Consider the following 19,836-nt stretch of genomic DNA (forward strand, 5'->3'; position numbering starts at 1 on the left):
TTGTGGCTTTTCGAATTCTGTGAGAAGCTCGGGAAGAGATTTCAGGGCCCTTTGCAGAGTTATTTGTATCATCAACAGTTCTAGTGAAGTGCTGGAAGACTGGAGAGTGGCTCATGCTGTTCCATCACGTAAAGGCTGCAAGGAAACGCCAGAAAACGACAGACCACTGAGACAGACATCAGTGGTGTGTGAATTGTTGGAATAGATTCGAAGATATTCATTCAGATGGAAAAGCAATGGCAGATTAAGAATGATCAGCATGGGTTTATGTGTGAGAAATGATATCCCACAAACCTGATTGAGTTTTTGAGGAAGTGGACAGGAGGAAGAGTGGGAGATGGTGTGTAAAGGGTGCTGCACAGTCGACTGGTTAATAAGGTGCGATCCAGGGAGAGCTGCACTAATGGATAGAAAGTTGGTTTGGTGGTAGGAGACGGAGGGTAGTGGCATGGGTTTGTTATTCTGAATGGACAATGTGACCATTAGTGTGTGGCAACGATTCGCACTGGATTGACTGTTTTTCTTCATTCATATAAACGATTTAGAGGAGAATATAGGAGGCATAGTTAGTACATTTATGGGTGACACTAAAGTTGGTGTCAGAGTGGTCAGTGAAGAAGGTTGTCTCAGGTTACCATGGGACGTTGATCCGATGGGTCAGTGGGCTGAGGACCAGCAGATGGAGTTTAATCTGTTTAAATGCGAGGAGTTGTGTTTTAGTCAGGGGAAAAGAGTAGGACAAAAACAGTTAATGGTGCAGCTCTGAGTAGTATTTTCAAAGAGAGGGAGATGGGTACTGGTACACAGTTGCTTGGATGTGGTGTCACAGGTGGATAGGGTGGGGAAGAAGGCATTTGGATCTATTTACCTTCATTAGTCAGAGCTTTGGAGACTGAGTTGGGACACCATATTGTGGCTGCACAGGATATTGGTTGAGATCATTTGCAACCATTTAATGATGACCATAAAAGCATTGTTGATCATCAGGAAAATCTCATCTGGTCCACTTATACCCTGAAGAGAAGGACATCTGATATTCCAACTCGGTTTGGCTGAGATTTGTTTCCAAACCCACAACAACATGGTTAAATATGAGGTACACTCTTGCAAATAGAAGTGGGTAATGAAAGCTGGTGCAGCCAGTGACACCCACATTCCATGATTGTATCAACAAAAGGACATATTTCCCTCCCTACTTCACATCTGACACCAGCGTGGAGTTGATCTTTATCCTGCAGATTGCGAATGGTTGTGTGTGTGTGGTGGTATGAATGTTCAGTTCTCTGTGTATGCGTTGGCACCTCTCCTCATGCAGAACAACCCTCGCTTATCGCTGTACCTTTCTCTAGTCCCTAAAGCATTCCTTATGTCTGTAACTGGCTTTCGGCTCAAATATGCTCCTGTTCCTCCAGTTTCTGTCATTATCGAATGTCCTTTATCCCCTCCTGCCCTGTTAATGTCTGGTCAAACCCTATTGACGCTTTCTATCTCGATAAACTGGTTTGAGTCCCACAACTTCCTCTGCATTTGTAATTCTTTCCCTGTCCCATATCTCTTGAACCAACTCCAGCACATATTGCCCTCCCTCACTATGTGAACCCCTCCTGTCACAACAATCCATATCGGCTTTTTATTGTCGTTGAGGACCTTATCACACTTCATGTATCTGTCAGCACATCCAGTACATTCAAATCTCCCGTATCATCTCATTACAGACCAACAATGTTTCCGCTTCCTACAACACTCCTCTTACTGGGATAACCCTTGCTCTCCCTTTAACACCTGCTTCAACATTTTGATCGCTCTTTTGTCAGTTTCTGAGACACTCTGCCTTCCGAATTGTTGGCTTTTTTGAAAGTCTTCGAAGCCTGTTTTATTCTAATTTGATCCTTAAAGACCCGAGGCATTCACTAATTCTAATTCCTCCTGAAGTTTGGTATGTGCCAATGGAATGTCCTTTTGTTGAATATTTTCTTGCTGTTAATTTAGAGGCATACATTTCAGTCTGTTTACCCTGTTAACTTTGGGCAGTTCTCCCCTCATACCCATGTAGTTTGCTTTGTTTAAATTTCAGACTGTTGGGTGTACTTGGAGTGGTCACTGTGGAACTTCATAATCCATTTGAATTCCACCTTCCTACCCAAGCACCCCAGGCCCCAACCCACTGCTGGGCAAGGACGGAGTGACTCTGATCAAAGACAAAGAAACCATTAAACAACGCGGGGGGAGCACTTCAGAGACTTCCTCAACCAGGGTTCTGTCATCGATCAGAGCGTCCTTGACCGTATGCCACAGCACGCTCCACACCACGGGCTCAGCAATGCCCCAGCCCCACACGAAGTAGAGAAGGCTGTCCGCCGGCTCAAGAACAACAATGCTGCCGGAGCAGACAGTCTCCCTGCTGACGTATTGAAATGCGGAGGCACAGAGCTCTTGCAGCTACTCCAGATCCTGAGCCAACAGAATTCTCCACTCCAGAAAGACGAGGAAGCACAGGCCAGGGATGGAGACTGGAATTTTCCACACCTCTGTGGGACTCAGGGCCATTCTCCATATGTAACCCTCACTGAATCAGTCTAATTTTCCATTCTGTCTCTCTCCTGTAGGTACTCAGTAAGTTCCTGACACAATAGATTTCCCAGCTGCTGGGTGTCTCATTGAAGATGGTTGGTCAGACAGAGAGACAAAGGGGAGGGAGACCTGCAGCCTTCAATAAATCCCGTAGTGAGGTAAAATACTCACAGTGCACAGCGCAGAGAGCAATGAGAGGGCTCCAAACATCGGCCAACAAGACATGACATAGTTAGAGTGCTGGAGGGGGAGCACAGTACAGGCACACCCCAAGCTCCATCACCGCCCCTACTTTAACTTACTTTGCACTGAGACAGCACCGGGAATTCAGAGTTATCAATCCAGGCCTGTACTGTCTTAGTGAGCATCCGTACAACAGAGGGGAAAGCAGGCCTCCCACAGGAGGGTGGGAATGCTGCCTGAGATCTTTCTGTTCTGTGTTCCCTCTCCAACACTGTATCTATGGTATGTCTGATGGACCAGTCTCTTCAATAATTTGAAATTCCTTCATTAGTTCCCATCCCTATAGTCCCTCCCCATATTTGAAATGTGCTGCATTCCAGACGACCATCCCTATCGCTGTAAGTTGCTTCAGTGTCTACAACATGCCGTACCTCGATAGTCTCTTCCTCCAGTAACTTGATACAGATTCATACAGCACAAAAAGAGAACCATCAGTCCGACTAGTCCATGATGACCAGGTTTCCCAAACTGAACGAGACTCATTTGCCTGCGTCTGGCCCATATCCCTTCAAACCTTCTCCTCTCCATGTACCTGCCGAAATGTCTTTTCCGTGTTGTAATTGTTCTTGTTTCTCCCATGTGCCCCTGGCATTCCTTTCTATCTCTCCACCATACTCTGTGGGTAATGTTGCCCCTCATCTCCCTCTTTGAATCTTTGCTGTCTCACCTCACATGCATGCCTTTAGTTTTGGACTCACCTATCATTGGCTATTCACCTTTCTTATGGATCGCATGGTTATATAAACCTTTATAAGATCAACCCATAGCCTCCTCTGCCCAAGGGAAATATTGAGGACAATGTTACAAACATCTCCAACTTATGTACTCAATGTTCTGATCCATAAACGTAAGTGTGCCAAATTCTGTATTCCCCATCCTGTCCACCTGTGATACCACTTCCAAGGAATAATATAACTGCACCCCTTGGACTCTCTCTGTTCGACAACACTGCCCAGGGCTCTACCATTAACCGTGATCATTCTCGCTGGTTTGTCGTAATAAGATCCAACACCTGATTTTCAACTCCATCTTCCATTCCTTGGTCTACTGGCCGAGTTGGTCAAGATCCCCTTTGGTAACCGTATTCACTGCCCTCTATAAAATTTATTTAATCATCTACAAACTTAGGAACAATGACTCCTATATTCTCAACCAAATCGTTTATGTGGATGATGCACATCAGTGGACCTAGCCCCGATCCTGATACCACACTGCTGGTTACAGGCCTCCAGTCTGAGCAACAACCCTCTCCCACCACAGTCTGTCTCCTACTGTCAAGCCAATTTTGTATCCAGCTGGTGAGTTCTCCCTGATCACATGTGATCTAACCTTACAAACCAGTACATCATGATAAACCCTGTCAAAGACCATGCTGACGGTAGTGTAGGCAATGTATGGTCACCACTTCAACTAAAACAATCACGTTAGTGAGACCTGACTTTGTCTGCACAAAGCCGTGTTGACTATCTTTCATTAATCTTTTCCCAATGCATGTAACTCCTGTCTGGTAGAATCACTTCCACAACTTACCTCCACTGAAATTGGGCTAATTGGTCTTTAGTTCCCTGGCTTTCCATCACAGCCTTTCTTAAATAATGACAAAACCATATTCTTGTCATCGTTGTACTGCATGGAAACTGACTCTTCAGTTGAAATAAACCATAATCTCAAAGTAAACTTGTCCCAGCTGCCTGTTGCTGACCCATATCGCTCAAACCTTTCCTATTCATGTACTTATCCAAATGTCTTTTAAACGTTGTAACTGTATCGTCATCCATCACTTCCTCAGGAAGTTCATTCCACACTTGGACCACCCTCTGTTTAACAATTTGCCACTTATATCCTTTTGTTTTGAACATCTCTCTCCTCTAACCTTAAAAATGTGTCCCCACCTCTTCAGACTCACCCATCCTGGGGAAAAGACAACTGCCATTAACTCTATTTATATCTCTAATCTTTTTATCATAAACATTCATAAGGTCATCTCTCATTCTCCAGGTTCCAGTGAAAAAAGACTCAGCCTGTCCAGCCATTTTTCAGAACTCAAGCCTTCCATCCCCATCAATATCCTGGTAAATCTCTTCTGAACATCCTGCAGTGTAATATCATCCTCCCTATAACAGGGGCGACGAGAAGTGGACAGAGTAATGCCAGAAGAGGCCTCACCAGTGTCCTTACAATCTCAACGTGACGTCCCAAATCCTACACTCAATGGACTGAGCAATAGTCAGGCATGCCAAACACTGTCTTATCCATCCTGTGATGCAAACTTCATGGATTATGTACCTGAACCCGGAGGTTCCTCTGCTCCAAAACACGAACCGAGGCCCTAACATTAATTGTATCAGCTCTACCCTTGTTTGTTTCACCAAGTGCACTACCTCGCATTTATTTAGATGGAATTCCATCTATAGTTTTTTCAGCCCATTCACTCATATCATCAAGATCCGTTTGTAATCTTAGCAAACCTCCCTCACTGTCCACGATTTCACCCTCCAGCCTTCCAACCCATCACACATGGCTGTCAATGGTACCTTTGCTCCGGGCTCCACAATTTCTTCCCTAGCATCCCACAATGTCCTGTGGTCACATAATCAGGTCCTGGGGCTTTCCATACCTTTGTGTTTTAAACCTCCAGCCCCACCTCTTCTATAACGTGCACTATTTTCAAGTACTAGAGAAGTACAACATGGAAACAGACCCTTCAGTCCCGAACTCGTCTAGGCTGACCAGAAGATCTAAATAAATCCATCCCATTTACCAGCATTTGACCCATATACTGCCAAATGCTGACTATTCATATACCCATCCAGATACCTTTCAAACATTGTAATTAGTATCAGTCTCTGATACTTTCTCCCTCAGCTCGTTCCATACACGCATCACCTTGTGCATGAAAAAGCTGTCCCTTCCGTCCCTTCTAAACCTTTCCCCTCTAACCTTAAACCTATGCCCTCTAGTTTTGGAATCCCAAACCCCTGGGAAAACACCTTGAATGTTTACCCAATCCACGCAGCTCACATTTATATAAATGTACGGTCACCTCTCAGTCTCCAATGCTCCAAGGTAAATAACCCCAGCTTATTCAGCAACAACCCTGGCAACAGCTTGTGAATCTTTTCTGAGCCCTTTCAAGTTTTACAACATCCTTCCGAGAGCAGGGAGACTGGAATTGTGGTGTACTCCAGTTGTGGGCTGAGATATTACTCTTGGTCCCTGAGTTGCCCAGTCTTTGTTCACAGCAAGTTTTGGAGTGCAAAATGTGTTTAGCCTCTTAGCCATATCCTACAGTTCCACACATCGATAGCCTCATTGATCTTTAAGGGCCCATATTTTGTCCCCAGTTACTCTTTTGCTCTTAATATAATTATACAATTACTTTTGGATTCTCCTTATCCTTATCTACCAAAGCTATTTCATGTCACTTTTCTGCATTCCTGAGTTCCACCTGAAGTGTATTCCTACAGCCCCTCTGCTCCTCAGGGATTTCCTTGATCCAGCTGGCTATACCTGACATGTGGCCCCTTTTCCTTGACCAGACCCTCAATAGACAACCAGTGTTTCCGAATGCTGTCAGCATTAACCTGCACGCAAACAGGAACATGTTGGGCGCTGATCGCTCAATTTATCTCACTTTTAAAATATTCTCACTTGCCAGACTTCCCTTTCCCTGCAAATAAACTCCCCAATCACCTTTTAAAAGTTCCTGGCTGATACGATCAAGATTTCGCTGGCCCCATTTTATATCTTGAACTTTTGGACCAGGTCTGTCCATTTCCATCGCTGTTTTCAAACTGATTGAATTGTGGTCACTTTGGCAAAATGCATTCCCACTCACACCTCAGTCCCTTTCCCTCCCTTGTTTCCCAAGGGGAGGCAGGTTTTGCACCATTCTCTAGTTGGGCCATTTTCGTACTGTTTGGGAGTTTTCCGGAACGCAATTACCAAATTTCTCCCTTCCTAACGTTGAATAGTGGCAATGCCAATCTAGGTTTGGAAAGTTTAAGAACCCTGACAAGAACAGCCTTATTATTATGATTGATATTTGAGATCCCCCAACATATTTTTTCCTCAGTCTGCCACGGATTATTCAGGGTCAGTACACTCGTATCAAAGCGATGACCGATTCTTACTTCACAGTTCCACTAACACAGTTGGCGATCCCACAGGAATGTCTTCTCCAAGTATTGCTGTGATGTTTCATGCAATCAAATCCCACCACCACGCGTCATTCCTTTCTCGCGACCCGTTCGATGCTTCCTGTGGTCTCTCTACCTTGAAACGATGATTTGCTAGTCCTGCCCCTCCCCCAGCTGTATTTCTGTAATAACGATTATCTCCCAGTGCCATGTTCCCACCCATCCCCTGAGTTCATCTTCCTTAGCTATCAGGCCCCTCAAATTGTAATAAATGCAGTTTAATCATCAGGTTTTCCCTATTCCCTGATATGGGCTTGCCTGCCTTTTCTGTTGAAATTGCTCTCTTTAACTTGTGTACAAAACTCAAACGTTCTGACAGTTTTAGGGCCAACACCCTGCCAGACTAGTTTATATCCTCTCAAACCGCTCCAGCAATTTGCCCCACCAGGGTGTTGGTCCCCATCTCACCCCCAGGTCAGGTCCATTCCTCACTCTGTCTCCCTGTGCTGACCCCTCCAGGGATCTATAGACATGTTCACCAATGTCCCTGTGCTCCTCAGAACTCAACAAGGACCTACCGTTCATTATGTCTGTCCTTCGCTTATTGTTCCTCCCACAGGGTATTACCTCACTTCGATGACTACTAAACACTGCTCAGATTATCGTATGATTAACATCGGACTGTAGACTGAGGCCATCCCCCTCACTGTAAACAATACCTCACCTTTCATGTCACCTGCAAACCTACTAATGATTTCTTCTGCTTTCGCATCCGAGTTGTTAATGTACATAATAATGAGGAATGGCTCCTGCACCGACTCCTGTGGTACACCCGCTGGTGAAAGAATTTCAAACACTAACAAATTCATCCACCAATTGTGGATCCAATTTACCAACTTGCCTTGGATCCCATTGTCTCTTTCCCTCTGGACCAGCCTTCCATGTGGGACCTTGTTACAAGCCTTACCCAACTCCATATAAACCACATCATCCGCTCTGCCCTCCTCAATATTTTTAGACACCATTTCAAAAACCTCCACAGAATTTCTCAGACTGTATCTTCCTCTACCCGAGTTGATCCCAACCTTTGCAAGTGTTGATTCATCCATAGAACTGTTTCAAATAATTTCCCTCCCATTGCTGAGAGACTACCTGCTATGTAAATACCTGGCCTATCCCTGCTGACCTTCTTGAACAAAGGAAACACATTAGCGATCCTCCAGTCATTCGGCACATCACCTGTGGCCAGCAAAGTATTAAATATGTGCACGAGGGCCCTAGCAACCTCGTCCCTTACTAGGGAAGCACATTACCGAACCTCCAGTCATTCGACACTTCACCTGTGGCCAGCAACGTATTAAATATATGCACCAGGGCCCAAGCAATCTCCTTCCTTACCTCCCATAGCAGCCTAGGATACATTTTATTGGTTACTGGGGATTTCCCCACCTTTATGCCTGCAAAAGCATTTAATACCTCCCCCTTATTTATCTTAACATGTTCTAGAGCCTCGACATCCCAACTGAAATCCCCAGATACAATGTATTTCTCCTGTGTGAATACAGATGGGAAGAATTCATTGAAGACCTCATCCACTTCATCTGGCTCCATGCACAGATTGTCCCTTTGGTTTCTCATAGGACTTGCTCTTTCTCAGTAATCCTCTTACTCTAACTATTCTGATAAAGTACTTTGTGACTTTTCCTTAATAGTATTTGACAAGGATATTTTATGGCCCTTGTTTGTCCCTCATTCCTGAGGACCCCCTTGCACTCCCTACACTTTTGGATGGCTTCGCCTGGTTTTATTACACTGTATATTCTTTATCAATCTCATAATATCGCTTTATCAGTATTCGCTGGAATTTTTGCCTTTACTATTCCCTTGTCAGGAACACATTGGCCCTGAATTTTCTCTGTATCACTTTAACATACTCCCACTTCCTTAAATAGACCCAACTGCAGATTGTCTACCCAGTCTATGTTTACCAGATCCTCTTTATTGATAGTGATACTGATAGGAGACTCAGTTCTGAGGGGGACAGACAGGAGACTGTGCGGCTGCAGAAGAGAGCCCAGGATGGTGTGCTGCCTCGCGGATACCAGGGTCAAAGATGTCTCTGAGTCATAACAGAACATTCTGAAGGGAAGGGTTAGTAACCATTGGTCATTGTGCACATCGGTCCACATGACAGAGGTAGACAAAGGGATGGGGTCCTGTGAAATGAGTATCAAGAGTTAGGTAAGAGTTTTAAAAGGATGACCTCAAGGGAAGCGATCTACAGATTATTCCCAGTGCCACCTGCACCGTTGAGGATTGAAATACATAGATAGGCCAGATAGATGTGTGGCTGAGGAGCTGGAGGAGGGGGTAATATTTGGATCATTGAGATCTCTTATGGGGTAGAGGTGACCTGTACAAGGGGGAACAGGTTTGACTTAAACCAGAGGGACACCTGGATCACTGTGAGGGAAATTTGTGAGTGTTGCCTGGCGAGGGTTTAAACTAGGTTGGCAGGGACTCTGAGTAAGAGAGGTACCATCGGCCAGTCAGGGGAAAAATACATCAGCCACCGAGAACACGTTTCCTATTCTGGATAGCCTGGGGCACCGTCAAGGGAGGGAAAAGACTACTGGTTTAATGTGCATTTATTTCAACACACGAGGCGAGACTGATAAGGCAGACAATCTCAGAGCATGGATTGGCTCTGGGGACTGGGATATTATAACCATAACTGAAACATGGCTGAGAGAAGGGCAGGACTGACAGCTCCCTGTTCCAGGATACAGAAGCTACAGGTCTGACAGAGTGAGTGAGATGGGAGAGTTGCACTTTTGATAAGGGAGGGCAGAACAACAGTGCTTAGAAAGGATACTCTTAAGGGATCATCAAATGAGGCCATATGGTTAGAAGTTAGAAACAAAAAGGGGATGGACTCTGTTGGGACAGTGTTCCAGATTCCCAAGAGACAGCGGATACTAGAGGAGCAGATGTGTAGAGCGATTACAGGTACCTATAGAAATAATAATGTAGTATTGGTTGGAGATGTTAACTGCCCCTGGATGGACTGGGCCACCCACAGAGTAAAATGCCTGTACGGAATGCAATTTGACAAACGTGTCCAAGAAATTTTCCTAAACCAAGATGTAACGCTAACAAGGCCTAACTCTACTCAGGCGAGAGCAGCACCTCACCTCCTCTCAGAAAACAAGGTCTGGAAAGTGACTGAATTGTCAGTCAGAGAGCACTTCGGGTCCAGTGATCACAACTGTCTTCGTTAGAGCAGAGTTATGGAAAAGGATCAGACAGGTCCCCAGATGAAACTGGAGCAGGGCCAGGTTTGGGGCCATTAGGCAGGATTGTGTGAATTAAAAATCACAGAACACCAGGTTATAGTCCAATAGGTTTATTTCAAAGCACCAGCTTTCGAAGCGCAGGTGATAATCCTAAAAGGTGAAAGGCAGAAACTAAATGTGTGTGATATTACATTCCATGACACTGCTATCCTGTTGTTATAAATTCTGTGCCATACGACTGTGCTTCACAACCACCTGATGAAACAGTGCTCTGAAACCTAGTGCCTCCTAATAAACCTGTTGGACTGTAAGCTGGTGCTGTGCGATTTTTAACATTGCCCACCCCAGTCTAACACCGGCTCCTCCACATCATGATTACCACCGATTGGGTGAGTCTGTTTGAAGGAAAAGGAATGACTGGCAATGGGTTTAATCAATCCATATCTTTTTCCAGTCTGAAAGACACGATCAATCTGTGGAGACCCTGCAATCCTCTCAGGTCCCTGCTGCAGTCAGGATCTGTAGAACTCACTCCAATGCCTGTTACTCTCCTGGTCCAGTTCCGAAAAGACTCATTATCTGTGCAACATCCTCCCTGGCTATCTCCCACACTGTCAATGCAAGCTCCTCCAAGCTCTCCATCCATCTACTCATCTCCATAACCTTCTCCGGCTCTTACACCTCTATCTGTGTAAATGCCACACTCCCCTACAATCCTTCCCACTTCGACTAAACTGCAGAAGGTTTAAACTTCCTTATCTGTGAAACTGTCTCCAACCACCCTATCCTACCAACATTCTTGTGCCTGTAAACTGTTTCATCCCTCCCAACCTCCCCATCTCCATGAACTCCTGCAGGCCCTATACCTCTGTAACCTCGTGTGGCTTTATGGTCCTCGCTCTCTGTGAAACTACCTCCCGTCCTCACACCCCTCCCAATCTGGGTTGTCTGTTCCAGATCAGATCATTGCTGTGTCTGTTACCCTCGACAATCCTTGCAACCCTTCCTATTTGTGTCTCTTCATTCAGATCCCATCCTCTCCCGCTTTCTGAAACCTCTTTGTGCCTTTGTGACCCTCCCTATTTAGAACGGAGAAAAGTATAGCACAGCACAGGCCTTTTGGCCTCAATGTTGTGCTGACCTTTTATCCTACATACCCTACATTTTACTATCATCCATTTGCCCATCTAAGAATTGCTTAAATATCCCTAATGTATTGGACTCTGCTACCACTGTTGGCACTGCATTCCATGCACCCGCTACACGATGTGTAAAGAACCCACCCCTGACATCTCCTATAAACCTTCCTCCAAACATCTTCAACTTATGCCACCTCATCATTTCCAGTTTTGCAATGGGAAAGGTATGTGGTTATCCTCACTATCTAAGCCTCAAATCATCTCATTCACCTCTATGAAATCACCTCTCATTCTTTTTCATTCCAATGAGAAAAGCCCCACCTCCCTCAAATATTCTTCGTAAGATCTCCCCTCCAAACCAGGCAGCATCCTGATAAATCTCCTCTGCACCCTCTCTCAAGCGTCCACATCTTTCTGATAATGAGGCAACCAGAATTGAACGCAATAAACCACGTGTTGCCTCACCAGGCTCGATAAAGCTGCAGCATAACCTCGTAGCTCTTAAAGTCAATCCCCCTGCTAATGAAACCCAACACATCACATGCCTTCTGAACAAGGCTATCAGCTTGAACACCAGATTTGAGGGATCAATGGACGTGGACACCAAGATTATTCTATTCCTCCACACTGTCAAGAATCCTTCATTTCTCCTTGTAAAGATTTTCTCCGGAATCGTTCAATCTTAAACCCTCCCTATCTTGGTAACCTGTTCCAATGCTTCCAACACTCATAAACCGGGAAACCTCTTAAAGTCCCGACAATCCTCCTTACCTGTGTAAGCTCCTCTATTAGTATCTTCCCTCAAAATTACTGAAACCTCTATTTGCCCCAGCAATACTCCTGATATCTGCATAACTCTCCAGAATGGCTGTGCACAGCTTCAGGTTCCCAGGCTGGGAGATGTGAGTTCAGATGTGAATCTTTCTGCCCGTTCTTTCTTTGTGCCTGATACTGACCTGGTGCTGCTCAGGTAGAAAACACTCTCCGTGCATCTGGTAACCTCCAGATCTATGTTCCTGTCCAGAGCTCACCTCATCGATGCCTTCCTTTGGAAAGCTCTTTATTTTGTCATTATTGTCAAGCGGCGTTTTCGTGACTTGCAGGAATTGGGGAGTTGCCATTTTGAGAGAACGAAACGTTTAATATTGGGAATTGGGAAGCCTTTAAAAATGAAAACGGCAGTCGAGAGACAGTGTACAGTATTCCTGTTAGGTTCAAAGGAAAAGCTGATAGGTGTATGGAATACTGGATATGGAGATAAATTGAGGTTTCAGTGAAGAAAAAGAAGTAAACATATCTCAGAAGAGAATGTGAATCCTGAGAAGAGTCTAAAGGCAGTACGAGTGCACTAAAGTGGGAAATCAGGAGGGTGAAAAGGAGGCACGAGTTGGCTTGAACAAATAGTTTTAAGGAGAATCCCAAGGGTTTTTATAAAAACATAAAGGACAAAATGGTAACTAGGGAGAGAACAGGGCCCCTTGAAGATCAGCAAGGCAACCTGAAAGTGGAGCTGCAGGAGATGGGGAGATACTAAACAATTGTTTTACATCGGTGTTTACTGTGAGGAAGACATCGAAGATGTAGAAGGTAGGGACATAGATGGTGTCAACTTGCAAAATGTCCATATTACAAAGGAGGAGGTGCTGGATGCCTTGAAATGCATAAAGGTGGATAAATCCCCAGGACCTTATCAGGCCATAGACTCATAGAGATGTACAGCCTGGAAAAAGACCATTCAGTCCAACCCGTCTATGCCAACCAGATATCCCTACCGAACCTAGTCTCACCTGCCAGCACCCGGCCAAATCCCTCCAAACACTTCCTATTCATATACCCATTCAATTACCTCGTAAATGTTGCAAATTTACCAGACTCCACCACTTCCTCTGGCTGCTCATTCTATGCCCGTATCACCCCCTGTGTGAAAAGGTTGCCCTTTAGGTCACTTTTATATCTTTCCCCTCTCGCCCTCAACCCATACCCTCTAGTTCTGGACACCCCGACCCTTGGGAAAACGTTTTGTCTAATTATCCTGTCCATGCCCCTCATAAATTTGTAAAACTCTATATGTCACCCCTCAGCCTCCGACGCTCCAGGGAAACCAGCCCCAGTCTTTTCAGCCTCACCCTGTAGCCCAGATCCTCCATCCCTGCCAACATCCTTGTAAATCTTTCACAACATCTTTCTGATAGGAAGGAGACAAGAATTGCATGCAATATTCCAACAATGGCCTAATCAATGTCCAGTACAGCTGCAACATGACCTCCCAACTGCTGTACGCAGTACTCTGACCAATATAGGAATGCATAACAAATGCTTTCTTCACTATCCTATCTACCTGCGACTCTACTTTCGTAGAGCTATGAACCTGCACTCCAAGGTCTTTTGATTCAGGAACATTTCTTCCGACCTTGCCAGGACCTGATCAGGTGTAACCTAGAACTCTGTGGGAAGCTAGGGAAGTGATTGCTGGGCCCGTGCTGAAATATTTTTATCATCGATAGTCCCAGGTGAGGTACCAGAAGACTCGAGGTTGGCTAACGTGGTGCCACTATTTAAGCAAGATGGGAAGGAAAAGCCAGGGAACGACAAACCGGTTCGCCTGACGTCAGTGGTAGGCAAGTTGAAGGAGGGAATCATGAGCGACAGGATTTTCATGTGTTTGGAAAGGCAGTGTCTAATTAGAGAGAGTCAACATTGCTTTGTGCGTGGGAAATCATGTCTCAAGAAATTGAGGTTTTTGAAGAAATAATAAAAAGGATTGATGAAGGCAGAGCGGTCAGTGTGAGCGATATCGACTTCAATACGGTGTTCGAAAAGTTTCCACATGGGAGGTTGGTGAGCAATGTCAAATCTCATGAAATGCAGGGAAAACCAGCCATTTGGATACAGAACTGTCTCAAAGCTCGAAGACAGAGAGTGGTGGTGGAGGGGTGTTTTTTGGACTGCAGGCCTGTGACCAGTGGAGTGCCACAAGATCGGTGATGGATCCAGTATTGTTGTTATTTATATAAATGATTTGGATGCGAACATAGGAGATGTAGTTAGCAAGTTTGCAGATGGCACGAAATTTGTAGGTGTTGTGGATAGCGAAGAATGTTACCTCAGATTACAACGGGATCTGGATCAGATGGGCCAATGGGCTGAGGTGTGGCAGTTGGAGTTTAATTTAGATAAAAGTGAAGTGCTGCGTTTTGGGAAAGCAAATCTCAGCAGGACTTACACATTTAATGGTGTTTTCTAGGGATTGTTGCTGAACAAAGGACCTTTGGAATGCAGGTTCATAGCTCCTTGGAAGTGGAGTTGCAGGGAGATAGGATAGTGAAGGAGGTGTTTGGTATGCCAGACCATAACAACACGACGGTTGGAGGAAGAGCACCTCAACCTCCGCCTAGGAACCCTCCATTCACAAGGGATGAACTCAGATTTCTCCAGTTTCCTCATTTCCCGTCCCCCACCTTGTATCAGTCAAATCCCTCGAACTCAGCACCGCCTTCCCAACCTGCAATCTTCTTCCTGACCTCTCCACCCCCACCCCACTCCGGCCGATCACCCTCACCTTGACCTCCTTCCACCTATCGCATCTCCATCGTCTCTCCCCCAAGTTCCTCCTCCCTACCTTTTATCTTAGCCTGCTGAACACACTTTCCTCATTCCTGAAGAAGGGCTTATGTCCGAAACGTCGAATCTCCTGTTCCTTGGATGCTGCCTGACCTGCTGCGCTTTTCCAGCAACACATTTTCAGCTCTGATCTCCAGCATCTGCAGTCCTCACCTTCTCCTCGAACTCTTCCTTTGCGTTCTGTATTTCTGTCCCAAAAATCTCCCTATCTCCATATATATATGCCCATCCTGTCAAAATACGTTCCTCTAGTATCTCCATCCATCTACTCATGTCCATCACATTCTCCAGATCTTACCCCTCCCGTCTGTGTAAACATCACCCTCCCCTACAGCCCTCCCTACCGCAGGAACCTCCTCCAGTTTGTGCAATGCTCTCTATCTGTGTAAGTATCTCCAGGCCTTATTGCTCTTCCTGTCTCTGTAAGCGCTGCCACACTCTCCAGCCTTCCCATTGATGTAACCTCCAGAACATCAGCATCTGATTCATTCACTGCAGCCTTCCGTACCTCTGTTAGTTCCTCAATTCTATACACATTTCTTTGTCTCTGTAAATAGTAACAATCCATAAAATACTCCCTGTCTGCATAAACTATTCCCATCCTGCACTGAGAAGCCTCACTGTCCTTTTGATCACCTGTAGTCCTTTCGGATCTCCCTGTAACTTCCCTGACTCCATTGAATACAGCTCATCTCATGTTATAACTCCTCATACTCATGTTACTCCCCATTTCTGTGATATTCTTCAATCCCTGCAATTCTCGTTCTTTTTCTCCAGACCTTCCAATGCTCCTGATCGATGTAAGGTTATTGATCCCTTGCAGCATGTTTAATACCTGAAGCAACTTCCACTTCCTCAATGCATCCTGCCCCTGTAACCTTCTCAAATACTACAGCTTTGTAACTGTCTTTGTAATATCTTCCAACATCTACATCCTTCTCGATTCCTGTAACCTCCTCCATAACAGCATTCCACATCTCTATGTAATGGATGGGAATGGTGCAAACCTGTTATCACCGCGCTAGATAACTGTCTGAACTTCTGCAGTCTTACAATCCTTCGTATCTGTGGCTCCTCCAATCCTTACAATTATCCCTGGCTCTGAACTGATCGAGCCCCTTTGAACCTTCCTAACTCAGTAAACGCCTGCACAGCCAACGAACATCCTTATCAGTGTATTGCCGAGGCTCTACAACTCACCCTACAGTTCCAAATACCACTTTCCCTATCTTTGTAACTCCTTCAGGACTGATAACCCTGTACCTCTCTGTGACATGTTTCATCCCAACAACCTGTTTGATCTCTAACTACCAACAGTGACCTCAAACCACCCCAACTCTGTAACATCTTCCAGTCTCTCCAACCCTGCTTTTCTCTGTAAGCTTCCCCAGTGCCTACATTCGCCTTTATCTCCGGTTACAGATCCTTGCTCAGGGAAGCAATGTCTCAGTACAGATCCTGTAAGAATACCAAAGAATCTTCAATGTATCAGTAGATTTGCCTAATTTTCTAAATTCTCATGAGTTCAAATTCAACCTTCTCCAGCTTTTCTCATCAATATCCCTCCATTATGAGGGACAATCTGTCAAACCTTCGCTGGGCTGCCTCCAATACAAGAACTTATCCCTCTAGTTAAGGGACCACATCTGTTCACATTATTTCCATTGTGAGCTGACTGGAACCCTCTAAAGCAATTACAAGCCTTCCCTATTGTTATTCTCTATTCCGTTTGGAGTCAACCCCAGCATTCCATTTGCCCTTTCTATGACATGCTGACCCTGTAAACCTCTGTTCTGAGATTTATACACAAGAATTTCCAAGTTACTTTGTGATGTAGCTTTCTGCAGTCTATCTGAAACCAAGGGGTGACGGTAATAATCAGGAAAGTGTTGGAATGTATGGTAAATGATATGGCAGAAATGATAACTGCACAATTCGAAAACAGATGAATAAGCACGTCCCGTAAGCCCATCCCGATTGCACGGAGGCAGCGCGGTGGCTGAGTGGTTAGCCCTGCTGCCTCACAGCAACAGGAATCAAGCTTTGATTCCAGCCTCGGGCGATTGGCAGTGTGGAGATCTCCCTGTGTCTGTGTGGGCATCCTTCAGGTATTCCTGTTTCCTCCCACAGTCCAAAGATGTGCAGGTTAGGAGAGGTGGCCGTGGAACGTTGTCCAAACTGTCGGGTTTCTGTGATCAGATATAGAAGTAGGCCACCTGGATCATCGAGTCTATTCCACTATTTGATGATGGTGGAATTGTTTCTCTTACCTAATCTCTGTAACCCTTCATCCCCTTACTCACTAAGAACCTATCTATGAGGCGAAAGTGAGGGCTGCAGATGCTGGAGGTTAGAGTTCAGAGTGTGGTGTTGGAAAAGGACAGCATGTCAGGCAGCATCCAACGAGCAGGTGAATCAACGTTTCGGGCATAAACCCTTCATCAGTCCTTTCCTGATGAAGGGCTTTTGCCAGAAATGTCGATTCTACCGTTCCTCGGATGCTGCCTGACATGCTGTTCTTTTCCAGCACAACACCCCTGACAAGAAGTTATCTATCTCTGAGTTAATACACTGAATTACTTCTGATCCACAGCTCCCCGTAGGCAGTAAGCTCCCCAGAGTATCGCCCTCTGGCTGAATAAATTGTTCCACATCTCCATTCTAAAGGGGCGTCCCTTCACTCTGAAGCTCTCTTTTTGGGCCCGAGTCTCTCCGAATCATGGAACCATCTTCCCCACATCCACTCTATCCAGGTCCCTCAGTATTCTGTACGTTTGAATCAGATTCTACCACCGCTACCTAAACTTCATTGAGTGTAGATCCAGAATCTCCAACTGCTCCTCATGTGACAAGCATTTCATCTCTGGGATCTTTCTGGGAAATCTGTTTCTCCTACCCCCTCACATCCTTTGTCCAGACTGTTAATGTACAGCCTGTTCAGTGTGGTCCCAACGCTTACCCCTGTGGAACACCACTTGTCACTGGCTGACTCCTTTATATCCGCTCTCTGTCTTCCGACAGTGCCAGCATGTTGTTCTGAAAGCGAAATGTCATTTCTTAAACACTACTGGCTTTGTTTTCCTGTCTGGTTGTAGACAGCAGAGTAGATAAAAGGGAGGAATGATTTATTGGGATTTTCAGAAACCTTTTAACAAGGTCCCACTGAAAAGGTGGATAAGCAAAATTGGCACATGTGGGATTGGAGGGAATATACTGGCCTGGATTGAGAATTCTTTAATAGACAGAAAATTAAGTGGAAGAAAATGGATTAGTGCTTGACATATGAATAATTTCAAATGGAGTTGATGGATTTGATGGTCGGACAAAGTCTAATGTTCCACATTTGTTGGTGACACAAAATTATTTAGGAATGTGGGTTGTACGGAGGAAGCAAAGAGAACATGAACAGTCTGTAAATTCCCTTTTTTAAAATTCAATGATGTACCGTGGTCATCAATTGCTCGGCCATCATTACCTTCCCATCTGTAATTCCCTGGTGAAGGTGGTAGTCAGCTGTCTCCTGACCCATTGCAGTCCTTTGGGTGAAGGACAGACACAGTGCTGAGAGGATGGAACGCGGCTTGGAGGACACCTTGGAAATTCTGGTGTGTCCGTGCACCTGTAGCTCCTGTCCTTCCAGGGAATAGTGGTTCCGGTGTTGTGAAGGGCTGCTGAAAGAGGCTTCCTGAGTGACCTCAGTACTGCTTGTTGATTTTTCTACTAATTCCTTCCTTCATTCATCCACATGTGCCACTGTAACTGCGTACAGACAATGCAGCTCTCCCTTTATCGGTGACATACTCGTCTACGTAAAAGTCTTATAGTTCCTCACAATACCTCACCTCTTCCATTCCCGTCTGTGCTGTTGATCTTGCAAATTGTTTCTATTCCTGTTTAAACTTCTGATCAGCATTCAACTCTTCCTTTTTAAATTTGTAAACTCTCAGTATCTGTATCCCTCCATATCACTGTTACAAATTACAACACAGGTTCCCCTCCTTAAATCTCTATGAATTGCAATGGCTGGATGTTTTTAATTCACGCTTTTCACCTCGTCCAGCCCCTACAGTCCCACCATTTCGGAATGCTCCCGTTCTCTGAGGGTCCTTGAATGCCACCAGTGCACCAATGATCTATACCCACTCAGTTATTATAAGTTTCCTAACTCTGTAATATGCAGCAGTGTCCAGTACCTTACAACACTTCCTGGTTGTCAATTTGCATTCGTTGAAGTTTTTTCTATCTCTCTAAGCAGTTCACAAAAAAAAACCCTTTAGACTCGACAAAGCTCCGTTAAAAACGAACCACCAACTCTCTATTTCCTTTGCCTTATTCAATTCCTGCAACTCTCCCTGTATCTTCCAGTAACCTGCTTTAGGCACCGCACGTCTGCCTACTTCTCCAGATAGCCTGATCCAGCCCATAAAGCTCTCTCAATCACTGTAACACCCTCTGCCCCTTCTAATCCTCCTCTTTCCCACTGTTTTCCAGGCACAAAGGCGATCCTGTAATAGAGCTGTGCGGAATGGGATGTTATAAATCTCAGCTGAGGCTTGAGGCCGACCATTACCTGAGAGTCACAAAGGGAGAGAACCTGAGAGAGAGCAGCACAGAGCGGGAGAGTATAAATCAGCAGTGAGAATCAAGGCCGACTGGGACTTGGAATTGGAGAAACAGGAGAGCAGCAGGCTCGAAATCAGCACTGAGTCACAGAGGGAGTGACCTGTGTGAGGGAGAAACTTGGAGCAGGAGCTTGAGTCTCACTCACACCTGGGAGTTACAGAGGCAGCAAAAGTGTGGGGAAATAAATCAACACTGAGTATTGAG

This window comes from Hemiscyllium ocellatum, chromosome 33 (genome assembly GCF_020745735.1).
Source record: "Hemiscyllium ocellatum isolate sHemOce1 chromosome 33, sHemOce1.pat.X.cur, whole genome shotgun sequence".
NCBI lineage: Eukaryota > Metazoa > Chordata > Chondrichthyes > Orectolobiformes > Hemiscylliidae > Hemiscyllium > Hemiscyllium ocellatum.